We start from the raw sequence: 11476 nt of genomic DNA, 5'->3' as shown, positions 1-11476 counted from the left end.
GATTCCTCAGCACCACATAAGCAAAAAGAAAAAAGCCGGAAGTGGCGCTGTGGCTCAAGTGATAGAGCGCTAGCCTTGAGCTGAAGAGCTGAGGGACAGTGCCCAGGCCCAGAGTTCAGGCCCCACGACAGGACCCCCAAAAAAAAAAAAGAAAATCCATAGCTGCTATTTTGTATGAGCAGAGATGAAGACTACTCTACATCATTATAAATAGTTTAAACATAGGGTTCACCTCCTTGTAAATGGAATTATGAAAGTACCTACCATACTCAGTTCAATATTAAGTTTTGTAATAATGGTCTTATTTCATCTCTGTGGCCTTCATAAAAGTAAACTGTGAAACTTTCCCAGTTACCATAGCCTCTAAATTTTCAATAAATCTCACATTTCTTATCCTGAGAAATGTGTAAACTCTCCTGATAAGGACAGCTTAGCTACAGACCTTCTTTGGTAACCTAATTTTAGATCAGAAGGAGTTAAGAAACTTCGAAGCAGTACTGCATTCCCCTCACTCATCCTAGCAACCAAGGGCAGGATCTGGACCCTCGCCACTAGAGGGGGTGTTTCTTCTATTGGTTTCACTTTCTCCAAGTTTGGCTGACCAGAATTTCTGGCTGAACAAGTAAACCTCAACATCGACATTCTGACCTTTTATTTCCCCCTTTATAAGTGGCTTCTTCCCCCTTCTTTTTGGGGGCTCTGGTTTGTTCATTGAAAATTCATTTTTCAATTCCCACTTCTACTATTTACCCCTCATCATACTCCATTGCCTTTCTGCACCCAGACTAACAAGTTACACAGAGCTTATTTTAGAGACCTTGACATTAGTATACTGAAAAATAACCACAAAATTCAACTAAGCTTGAGTATTTTCTTCTCCAAGTTTTTCTTTTCTTTTTTCACTTACCAGGTTAACATTATTTCATTTGAAGTAATAGCTACAAAAACATGAGACACTAGGCACAATCTTAAAGCACTCAGTGTCTTTAAGAGACTTGGCCAAGTTTTCAGGTAGCCAACAGTGAAACTATATGTGAAAACTCAAATTCCCTGGCTCCCAGAACATTTCTGAGTCTATTTCTTCTATGCCAGGAGTAAAAGTGCTGGGTAAAAATGGATTGAATGCCGATCTACTCTTCTTTTTACCACACCATTCTAAAACAAATAGCTATATGGCTGCTTATTTTCTTTAACTAGTATTCCTGGAAAACACTATATACTATACTTAGACTGGCCCCCACCAGAAAGTCAAGCCACTCACCAAGTGAGAAATGGATAAGAGATACAAGGAACAGGAGTTGAGGGAGAAGGAAAAGAAGAAAATAAATTATCAAATAATCATGAGGCTACATGATATAAAACAGAAGTATGCAAGAGCACTGACTAAGATCAAAGCAAAAAATTACATCAGGATCAGAAATAAAAACTCAAAGCCACCGTGCTCTAGGAGAAATGTTATTTGGTTCATTGCTGTTGTCTGTGAAGAACCTCAGTCTAGGACAGAACCCTAGAAAAGACAGAGACTAAGAAATAGTCACTTAGAATCTACATCTACTTTGTAAAGCCAGAAGAAAGGAGAAAGGAAGAGCCCTGATAAGAAAATTATCAGAATAGGATCACATCCACCTGACATGAATCTGCTTTGGCTGCAAGTGACAAGGTCCCAGACCACGCTGACTTACACAATGAGGAACTGTGTTATCTCACAGAACTGGAAGTTCAAAGAAAAGACCAAGAATAATGCAATCAGCAGTTCAGTAAGGTCATCAATGTTGGGCTTCCTCCATCTCTCTGTTCTGCCATCCTTTAGATTGGCTTCACCCCAAAACAAATCTCTCTCAGTGCCCCAAGATGGCTAGCAGAGTTCTAGTCACCAAACTCAGACACACAACAGAGAAAGAAGAGGTGCCAGCTCTGTCTTCTCTTTCAGGGTCAAAAAGTCCTTTCCCAGAGCACTTGGTCCCCTCCTGACTTTCTTTCTATCTCCCTGACCAGAACAGCTTGCAGGTTACTCCTCTCCCTTCACTGACATGGGAAATGGGACTGCCAATGCTTGCTTAGGCTAATCATCTGGAGTGCAACAAATGTGGGGCATCAATCACCATGACCATAAAGGGGGTAATTTACAATGATAAGTATTATTGTGATATTGTGTTCACTCCATGACAAATCTATAATTTAATTATGCTGTTTCTATGATCTTACCTTAACTCACATCTCATATTTATCACCATAAACTTGCTTATCAGACATAAAACATTTTATTATAACTTTCTTGGTCAATCTACTGTTTTAAGAAAACATTAGCAGGGGCTGGGAAGGTGGCTCAGTGGTAGAGTGCTTGCGTTGCACGCATGAGGCCCTGGATTCCTCAGCACCACATAAGCAAAAAGAAAAAAAGCTGGAAGTGGTGCTGTGGCTCCAGTGGTAGAGCACTAGCCTTGAGCTGAAGAGCTGAGGGACAGCGCCCAGGCCCAGAGTTCAGGCCCCACGACCGGACCCCCCCCCCAAAAAAAAAAGAAAAGAAAAAGAAAACATTAGCATAACACAGAAAACATAAGTAGGTTTATCTCCAATACCACCTGGAGGACACAGACATCTAGAACCCCATTTTAAGAACGATTTTAGCAGGGACTGGATCTGAGAACCGAGTGGCATGAGTCATCAGTGGGTATACACACATATCGTGGGTTCGGGTAGTATATCTTTGCTCCAAAAGAAAATGTCTTCAAATAATTTAACTGCAATGAGGATGAATTTCTCTACTGCAGTACATTTTTATCTTTTAGTAGAGATTCTTCCCTCATCTTTACTCTCACATCTACTTTATATAAATATACATATAACATATATACATCAAGCATGAACTCCAAAAAAATATTGAATGAATAAGGCAGAGTTCCACAGGAATTCTGAACCTGGGCTTAGCAGAACAGCAACATTTACAAACTCTCAATTAAAGCAAGCAAGGATGTCTTGGGGACCCAGGCTGGATGCAGACCAAGGCAGAAGAGAGGGATAGAAGGGAAAAGAAAATGACAACCTAGTCCCAGTTAAAAGTAGACTGGCCCACAACTGCAAAACAAAAGACAAAATCAAACCAAAATTGAAGCTTGGACAAAAGTCACTAAATAATGGTGAAGAATGCTTAAATAAATTCTGGAAAATATATACAATAAGCAGAATTGATGTATATGAAATGTGGTTTAAAAGCTGGAGCAAGACAACTATGGTTATTCTTGGTGAAGTAATTTATGGCATTTTTTTTCTTTTGTCCTTCATTCCTTATCTGTATTTTTCTGAGTGTCCTGTACTGTACAAGCACGACCTTTTTAATGAAGGAAAAAGAAAAACAATAAAGAAAACATGCTTTTATCTTACTGCTAGATGTTTTGATTGTTCCGACTAGCCTGTTACTGCTTTATAGTTCAGATCATTCTTGTCCAACCATTCTCAAAGTGCTGCCATAACTGAAAAGTAACTTTAAGTATAACAGAAGGAAAGTCAAAAATACCTAGAAAATGAGCCAGAAGTACTGGGTACTCCTACAATCACTGAAATTGCCACTACTCAAAACCTAATAATTTAGGATATTCAATTTTTAACAGATCATTGTTTGAAACAATTTTCCAGTTGACCAGTTTACTTTCAACTAAAATTGACTTCAACAAAAATAATTATTAAGTCAAACTGGTAGTGAGCAGAGTATACTACCAGTACCAAGGAAAAGTTTGAAGACACAGATAAGAAATGGGATCAAAAAGGAAAGGTTCAATAATAAGGAACAGGCAAGATGGCCTGGGCTAGTTAGAAGGCAACTATGCCTGGGGCAATGGTTCAAAGTGGAAGGAAGTCTTTTTATCCACGAGCTCTGAAACAAACCCCAGCAGTCAGGGAGTACAAGTAAGAGATGAAGTGAATTTAGTTCCACCTGCCCACTTAGACCTTCCCTCCCAATAGGACAATGTGGGATTTTCCCTAGTTCCATAGGAGAAAAACCTTAATTTTTTGTGGTTCAAATGAGAGTACATATTTGCAAAATCATTCAGCTACACTCACATTCTTGGTAATGCAGGTTCTAGAGGTAGCCAGTGCAAGATGAAGACTCTAGTACTACTTTGCTGTCACATTTTGGTTTCCATTGTAGAATACAGGTAATAAACATACCATACTGTCATCTAAAGTAGAGAAGGCAGAAGAGGAGAATTTATACACAGAAAGGCAACCTGAACAACACTGCCCCAGGACTAGAGGAACTAAGCACTATGCTTTCAGCTTTTAGAACAGCTAGTTGGTGGGAGGGAGACAGAGAGATTGACTGTAGACTTAGTTTGTCTTAAAAGACCCAGCATCGTACTTAGGATTTCTTTCACCAATTCTTGCTCCATTAAAACAGACAAGCCTGTGAACAACCTATATCTATTCAAATATTAGCTGCCAGGCTGTTGCTGTGCTAAGGAAGGCAGAGGCAGCATGGGGGAAGACATCCTGGCTACTATAGAAAGGAATCTATGGGGAGGAAAACAGAATTGTATTCATATTTAGTCACAGTCAAGAAGGTGTGAAAATGAACTTGATGAATCAGTCTCATTTTTAGTTAAGAAGCAAATAGGAGAGAGGCAGATTATTCACAAATGAGTAACCATTTGGAGAAAAATAAAGTCGGATCTATCCTCCATAAACCAGAAAGGTAGATCAAAATTTTAAACTTGCCAAACACCAGTGGCTCACACCCATAATCCTAGCTTCTCAGAGGGCTGAGATCTGAAGATCTCAGTTCAGAGACAGCCAGGTCAAGAAAGACTGTGATACTCTCATCTCTAATAATCTACCAAAAAGAAAAAGCCACAGAAGGAGCTGTGGTTCAAGTGGCAGATTGCTATCCTTAGGGAAAAAAAGCTCAGGGGCAGTGCCCAGTCCCTGAATTCAAACTCTAGGATGGCAGCAAAGAAAAATTATTTAACCTAAAATAGAAAACATAAAAGTAGTAAAAGCCAAGAGGAAATAATTTCTTCATAATCTTAAGAATGGAACAAGTTTTTCTAACAATGAAAAAATCCTTAAGTAAAAAAAGCCTGACAAATTAAACTCTATTTTTGTTAATACACATAGCAAAAAACATCATAAGCAAAACTGAAAGACAAATGACAAGCTGGGGAAAATATGCTGTAGCTCATATTACAAACATATTATAACTCCATAAAATAAACAGTGGCTACTACCATGGTTTCTGAACTACCACCATCTCCCAAAACATGAAGGTTATAAGAGCACTTCAAAAAAAAAGAAGAAATAGTAGAGCGCTGGTAGCTCATGCCTATAATCTTAGCTATTCAGGAGGCTAAAATCTGAGGATTGTGGTTGAAAACAAGCCAGCCAAGGAAGTCCACATGAGACTCTTGTTTCTAACTAATCACCAAAAAGCTAACAGTAGAGTTGTGGCTCAAGTGGTAAAGAGCTATCTCAGAGACAATGCCCAGGCCCTGAGTTCAAACTCTAAGACAAGAAGAAGAAGGAAAAAGGAAAAAGAAATATAAATATAAATGGATTTTAAAGATATAAAAACATGTTCAAAATCATAAGTGAAATAGAAACAAAACTACATTCATAGTTTTTGCTTACCAGAATGGAAAAAAAATCACAAATTAAATTGTGTGTGTGTGTGTGTGTGTGTGTGTGCCAGTTTTGGGACCTCTTGAATACTGTTCCTGAGCTTTTTTGCTCAAAGCTAATGTACTACCATTTGAGCCATAGCTTCTCTTCTAGCCTTTTAATGGTTAATGGAAAATAAACATCTCAAGGACTTTCCTGACCAAGTCTGGCTGTGAGCTGTGATCCTAAAATACCAGTCTCCTGAATAGCTAGGATTACAGGTATGACCCACTGGCACCTGGCTACATTTTGTTATAAGGAATATGAGTATCAGTCATTCGTCTATATTTGGGGGAATGGGTAGATTTTACAACCCCAATAGAGGGTAATTAACATTACTTATCAAACTACTGTGATATTTGCCCTTTACACCTGCAATTCCACTTCTAAGAATTTACCCTATCAATATATTTGCACAAGGCCAGTGCTGGTGGCTCACACTGTAATCTTAGCTACTCAGGTGGCTGAGATCTGCATATCGTAGTTCAAAGCCAGCCTGAGCAAGAAAGTTGGTGAGACCCTTAGCTCCAATTAGCCACCCTTAGCTCCAATTAGCCACCAGAAAACTGGAAGTGGCACCAAGGCTCAAAGTGATAGAGTGCTAGCCTTGAGCAAAACAGCTCAGGGACAGTGCCCAGGCCCTAAGTTCAAGCCCCACAACCACCCCCCCACTAAAAAAAAAAAGAAAGAAAGAAAGAAAGAATCTATATAACAAAAACATTGCCAAAGACCAGAAATTTTCCAAATGTCCATCAATATGGGGCTGAATGAAAAAGAAATGATGATATATTTACTCAATAATGTGAAAGAAATCTCTGAGATACATTATTAAGTGAATTCTATCTTGGATTTTTTCCAAGCTCTTAAGGAAAGTAATCCAAGATACTGTCAAGGGAAAATGTAGAATAATATATATATATATATATATATATATATATATATATATGTTCTATTTATTTAAAAAGAAGGAATAGAAAATAGAATTTTGCACACTGGCTTGGAAATACATTAATAGGGGGCAGAGGTGGAAGGGAAATTTTTCATTACTCAATGTTCTGTTATTTGGATTAGTGAACAGATTATCTTTTTGAAAACTAAGTATTTAAATACTGAGGTAAATACAATTCAAGGAACTAGTTAATAGTCTACAGTCTATGACCCCTCAGTCTATAGGTGGTCCATAGAAAAGACACTAAATAACAAGGCCTTACATAGCAGCATCTAGAGCTGGAAAGCACAGCAATGGTCACAGATGGAAGTAAACAGATTAATATATGCACTAATGAACAGACTGTATATACATAAAGACAGTAAGGAAAAGAGAGAATACAACCTTGTAAAAAGTGTCACATTAAAATAAAGAGATACCAAGGCATGGTATTATACCTCTGTACTCAGGAGGCTGAGGCAAAAGAATCATGAATTTGAGGCCAGTGTGGGCTACATAACATAGTGGGCTACATAGTCTCAAAGGAAAAAAGGAAGATATATATTATGTATGTATGTATATATGTATGTATGTATGAATGCAATTAAGCAAGAGGTTCTTCAATGTTTGAATCAAAAAGCAGTGTAACAATTCCCTCAGAAATATGAACTGGTTGAATGCAAACACAGGTGTCACAAAGTGTATAATTCACTGCAAAAGCATAAACTCCTTGCAATGGTGAAAGATGGTAAAGTTAGAGAAGCACGCTGATGTATAGGTCTTTTCTATGCCTCTCTTATGCCTATCTTCTAAGTAAAACTCTCAGAAAGTTCATTAAATCACAGGCTGATAAGGATAAAGAAAAAAGAATATTGAGGGCTGAGAATGTAGCTTAGTGGTAGAGTGCTTGCCTAGCATGCTTGAAGCCCTTGGTTCAAATCCTCAGTACCACATAAACAGAAAAAGCCAGAAATGGCACTGTGGCTCAAGTGGTAGAGTACTAACCTTGAGCAAAAAGAAGCTCAGGGACAGTGCTCAGGCCCTGAGTTCAAGCCCTAAGACTGGGGAAAAAAAAACAAAACAAAAAACAAAAAGAATATTGAGTAAAGCTTCCTGAAAACCAGACTTATTCATTCATCAAATGTTTATGGAGTGCCTACTCTATAAGAAGAACTGCTCTAAGGGCACAATAAATTCACCACAAAGCACAGTCATCCCCAAATACACAGGCCCAAGAAAACTAAAACAAAAAGACATTTTAAAAGATCTGGAGATAACATGAGCCCCTCTGAAAGGCTGTTTAGCACCAGTGCTACACCTGTAATATTGACTACTCAGAACTGTGAATGGAGATTCAAAGGCAGCTTGGGCAGACAAATCTATGATATTCTGCTCTCCACTTAACCAAAAAAAAAAAAGCCAGTAGTAGAGCTGTGGCCCAAGTGGTAGAGAACCAGACTTGAGTAGTAATTAAGCCAAGTGACAGGGAGAGGCCCTGAGTTCAAGCCCCAGTACTGTATATGTACACACACACACACACACACACACACACACACACACACACACACACGAAAAGTCATTACTATAGAATTAGAGTTAATAAATTTCTAATATTATCCAGTTCTATTGTTTGAAAAATGGTGATTTAACAAGTAAACTTAAAAACAATTTTCAGAAATTAGAAAAAAAAGAGGTTTAATTTGACTAAACTTAGTAAAAATCTTTAAAATACAACTTTCTATTCTCCTTACCACGATTGATAAAACAGGAAAATATAACTGGAAAAGGGAACTAATTCAGAACAGATGTCAGGGAAGAATTTTTCCAGTACTAAACTATAAACATGCGGAATAAATACTGGAAAATGTTATTATGGTAAAAAAAATCAGAATCAGTTACTAATTACATGATCTAAGTAGGAAACCAGATATCTAAATATGTAGAACAAGCCTTTCAAAAATAGCCCTAAATTAATGGACAAACCATGTTTTTACTATCCAAACCTGACTCAGATAATACATAAACCTGAATCTGCTGAAATTTAGATACTTTCTAATGTCTGCAGTCAGCTCTTATTTACCCAAATGATGTATCCAACTACAAAGCTAACAAGTTGGCAAAGAGAAGTCACTCTACTCTTGATTACTTTGCCAACATTTTTTTTAACATCTTCAAGTACTTCCTTATGACCTGCTTTAATACTTCAATTTGCCTACAATCAGAGATACAAAAAGCCTGCAACTCCAGTATCAACAGGCCTCCTCTAGCAAAACTGGACCCTTCTGTCCCAGCTGCTATACTCTAGCAGTGGCTTATGCCTAGCATACAGAAAGGGTCAGAAAGAAACTGAAAAGCTGGGTACTGGTGGCTCACGCCTGTAATCCTAGGTACTCAGGAGGCTGAGATCTGAGGATTTCAGTTCAAAGCCAGCCCAGGCAGGAAAGTCCATGAGACTCTTATCTCCAATTAGCCACATAAAAAATAGATGTGGAGCTGTGGCTCAAAGTGGTAGAGCTTAGCCTTGAACAAAAACCTAAGGGACAGAGTCCAGGCACTGAGGTCAAGCCCTATAACCACAGAAAAAGAAAACAAAAAAGAAAAAGACCTGAAGAGGAGCACACAACAGAATCCATTCCAAGAAAGTCTGCTAATTGTATGATATCAATTTGTGAATCATCTAATATTCAAATGAATTTATGAAGACAAATTCCAAAGCTAAATATAAAATGACTTTTAGACCATCCAGGTTTCTACTCATTTCTAATTCATGGACAGGAAAGGGCTGTAATGCTGGCAAAATTTGAACTATCAAGGGCTAGTAAGAGCCATTCAATGACTATAGTTAATTGTCATGTGGGCCAAAACAGCTTTATAAAATATTACTACTAAAAGCACATTTTACATATAAGAACCTCCTGACTACAGCAATCAAGTACTGAGATAGAAGGCAGGACAGATTCACAGTACTGAACTGACCTAAAAAAGCATTCCACTTTTGAAGGTAAAGTATCATAAAATGAGCTCAACACTATTGTTTTACAGATGATGGTATTTAAGCTTCCAAAAGACTGTTACCAAAAGTCAGGCATCTTCATGGCAGCAAAGGTAGTCCCAGCTCTCTGAGAAGCAGAGACCTCTAAGAGTTCTTTGCAATACACAGCATCTCACTCTTTGAAAATATGGTCAAGGCAGTGAACGTGTACACGTGAGGAAACATATTTTCTTTCAGAGCTGGGTTGATGAGAAAGAGTTATGCAGCTATATTTGGAAAGAGGTATTTACTTCGTCAACTCTAACTAAAATGCAGATCTTGTTTCAGAGGCATTATATCCTAAACTGATTTATCACGCATAAGCAATAACTTTTCTCTTCCAAATTAGTGTGGTCTTCCAGAGTTTACCAGTGATAGGGGAAAACATGACATCTTAACCAGACTACAAGCTTCTCCTGTTATTACTGATGAGTGGGAAAATACTATTAAATGAGATTATAAAATATTACTAGACTTCTACCATTAAGAAACCTTTCCATCTCAGATTTCTAGCTTTTTTCTGAAATTTTCTATGACACCAAAAGTCTTTTCTGTTTATTATATTGCTTTTTATTTGTTAAAATAAATTTTAATATTCTGTTACATGGACTTCTAACAAATCATGATCCCTAAGTATTTTTGATCCCAAAATATATGCAGTTTATTTCTGCATATCTTTTTTTATGAAAATATAGATATGTTGCTTTGGAAAAGAATAAAAAATTCAAAAAAGAATTTACGTTTAACTAGCTAAACACAGATGTCATAGTCTCTAATTTTCTAAATATTAAAATGTTTCCAGAAGATTAATATCCCCTAGCCTATAGTATCCAGCTCATCAATGACACAAAGAACAAAAGTCAAACCAAAACTCTACCAGGAAAAAAAGAGAGACAGAGAGATCATAGCAAATCTTCCTACGCAACAAGCAAAACTGCCATTTCCTCCTGTCACCACGGAGCTGCCTGTGTTTCTGGCAAGCACCTTGACAGGTATGCTCCCAGCAGGAACATCCAAAGTTCAGGCAAAGAAAACAACTAATATGTGACCTCATATACTTCCGTTCATGCGAAGAATGTCTGAGTCCATCCAATCTTCTACTTCTACTATGTCTGCTCTTCATGTGGATTCAAGTTATATGAGGCGTCTTTTCTGAACATTTACTGATTACAGTGAACATTTTTAGGTGACTTAGAAATGTCAGAGATGGGTAAGGCATGTTTTTGAAGCTTATGGTTTGACAGTTACAGGCAATGGATAAAAGAACACAAAAAGCAGGCAGTAAAATAAAAAATTTTATGAAAGACTATGAGTACAGTGTGAGTTTACTTCTCAAGCTAGTTTTTGTGGAAGGGTAAATTTCCAGAGGAAGTGGCCAGAATGGAGAAAAAGGAATGGCATAGCGAAGAGGATTACAAACAAATTGGAGGAGTTGGACGCATGCGGGAAGAACAGTAAGGATGCCAGATTGACTAGGACAGGAAAACTGTGTGGAAGTAAGAACTGGGTTTTACTATGAAGACACTATGCGGTTGCTGAAGACTTTTAAGGATGTGAGCAATAAAACATAGGGTATATTTGGAAAACTAATCTGACACTGATAGAATTTGTAAGAGAAGGAAGGTATGTAGGTCAGACAGAAAATTACAACAATCCGGGATCCTTGAGCCAGGAACAAGTGAAGTATACATAGTCAGGTAAAGTTACTAAATTTTATGCATGTATCTTAAATACAGTATGTAGTTTCTGCACTGATACTAGAATACTTGACCTTAAAATTTTTGGCTTATTATTTTTACCTTAGGTAATAACTTCTGGTTTGGAATTTGGATGTGGCCTTTCCTTGTTGGTAAAAGTGATCACCA

At 37.6% G+C, this 11476-nt stretch overlaps 1 long non-coding RNA gene across 1 annotated transcript in view; it reads right to left on the bottom strand.

Annotated features, from left to right (window-relative positions):
* Positions 1-11476, bottom strand: part of LOC105990790 — a 37049-nt gene extending 25573 nt beyond the window's left edge. The window contains exon 1 of the long non-coding RNA XR_001175331.1: positions 11411-11476. This is a non-coding gene — a long non-coding RNA (uncharacterized LOC105990790). The remainder of the gene's footprint in view (positions 1-11410) is intronic.

The sequence above is a fragment of the Dipodomys ordii genome, unplaced genomic scaffold (genome assembly GCF_000151885.1).
Source record: "Dipodomys ordii isolate 6190 unplaced genomic scaffold, Dord_2.0 Scaffold67, whole genome shotgun sequence".
NCBI classification, from domain to species: Eukaryota; Metazoa; Chordata; class Mammalia; order Rodentia; family Heteromyidae; genus Dipodomys; species Dipodomys ordii.
This window is presented reverse-complemented; position numbering and strand designations above follow the sequence as displayed.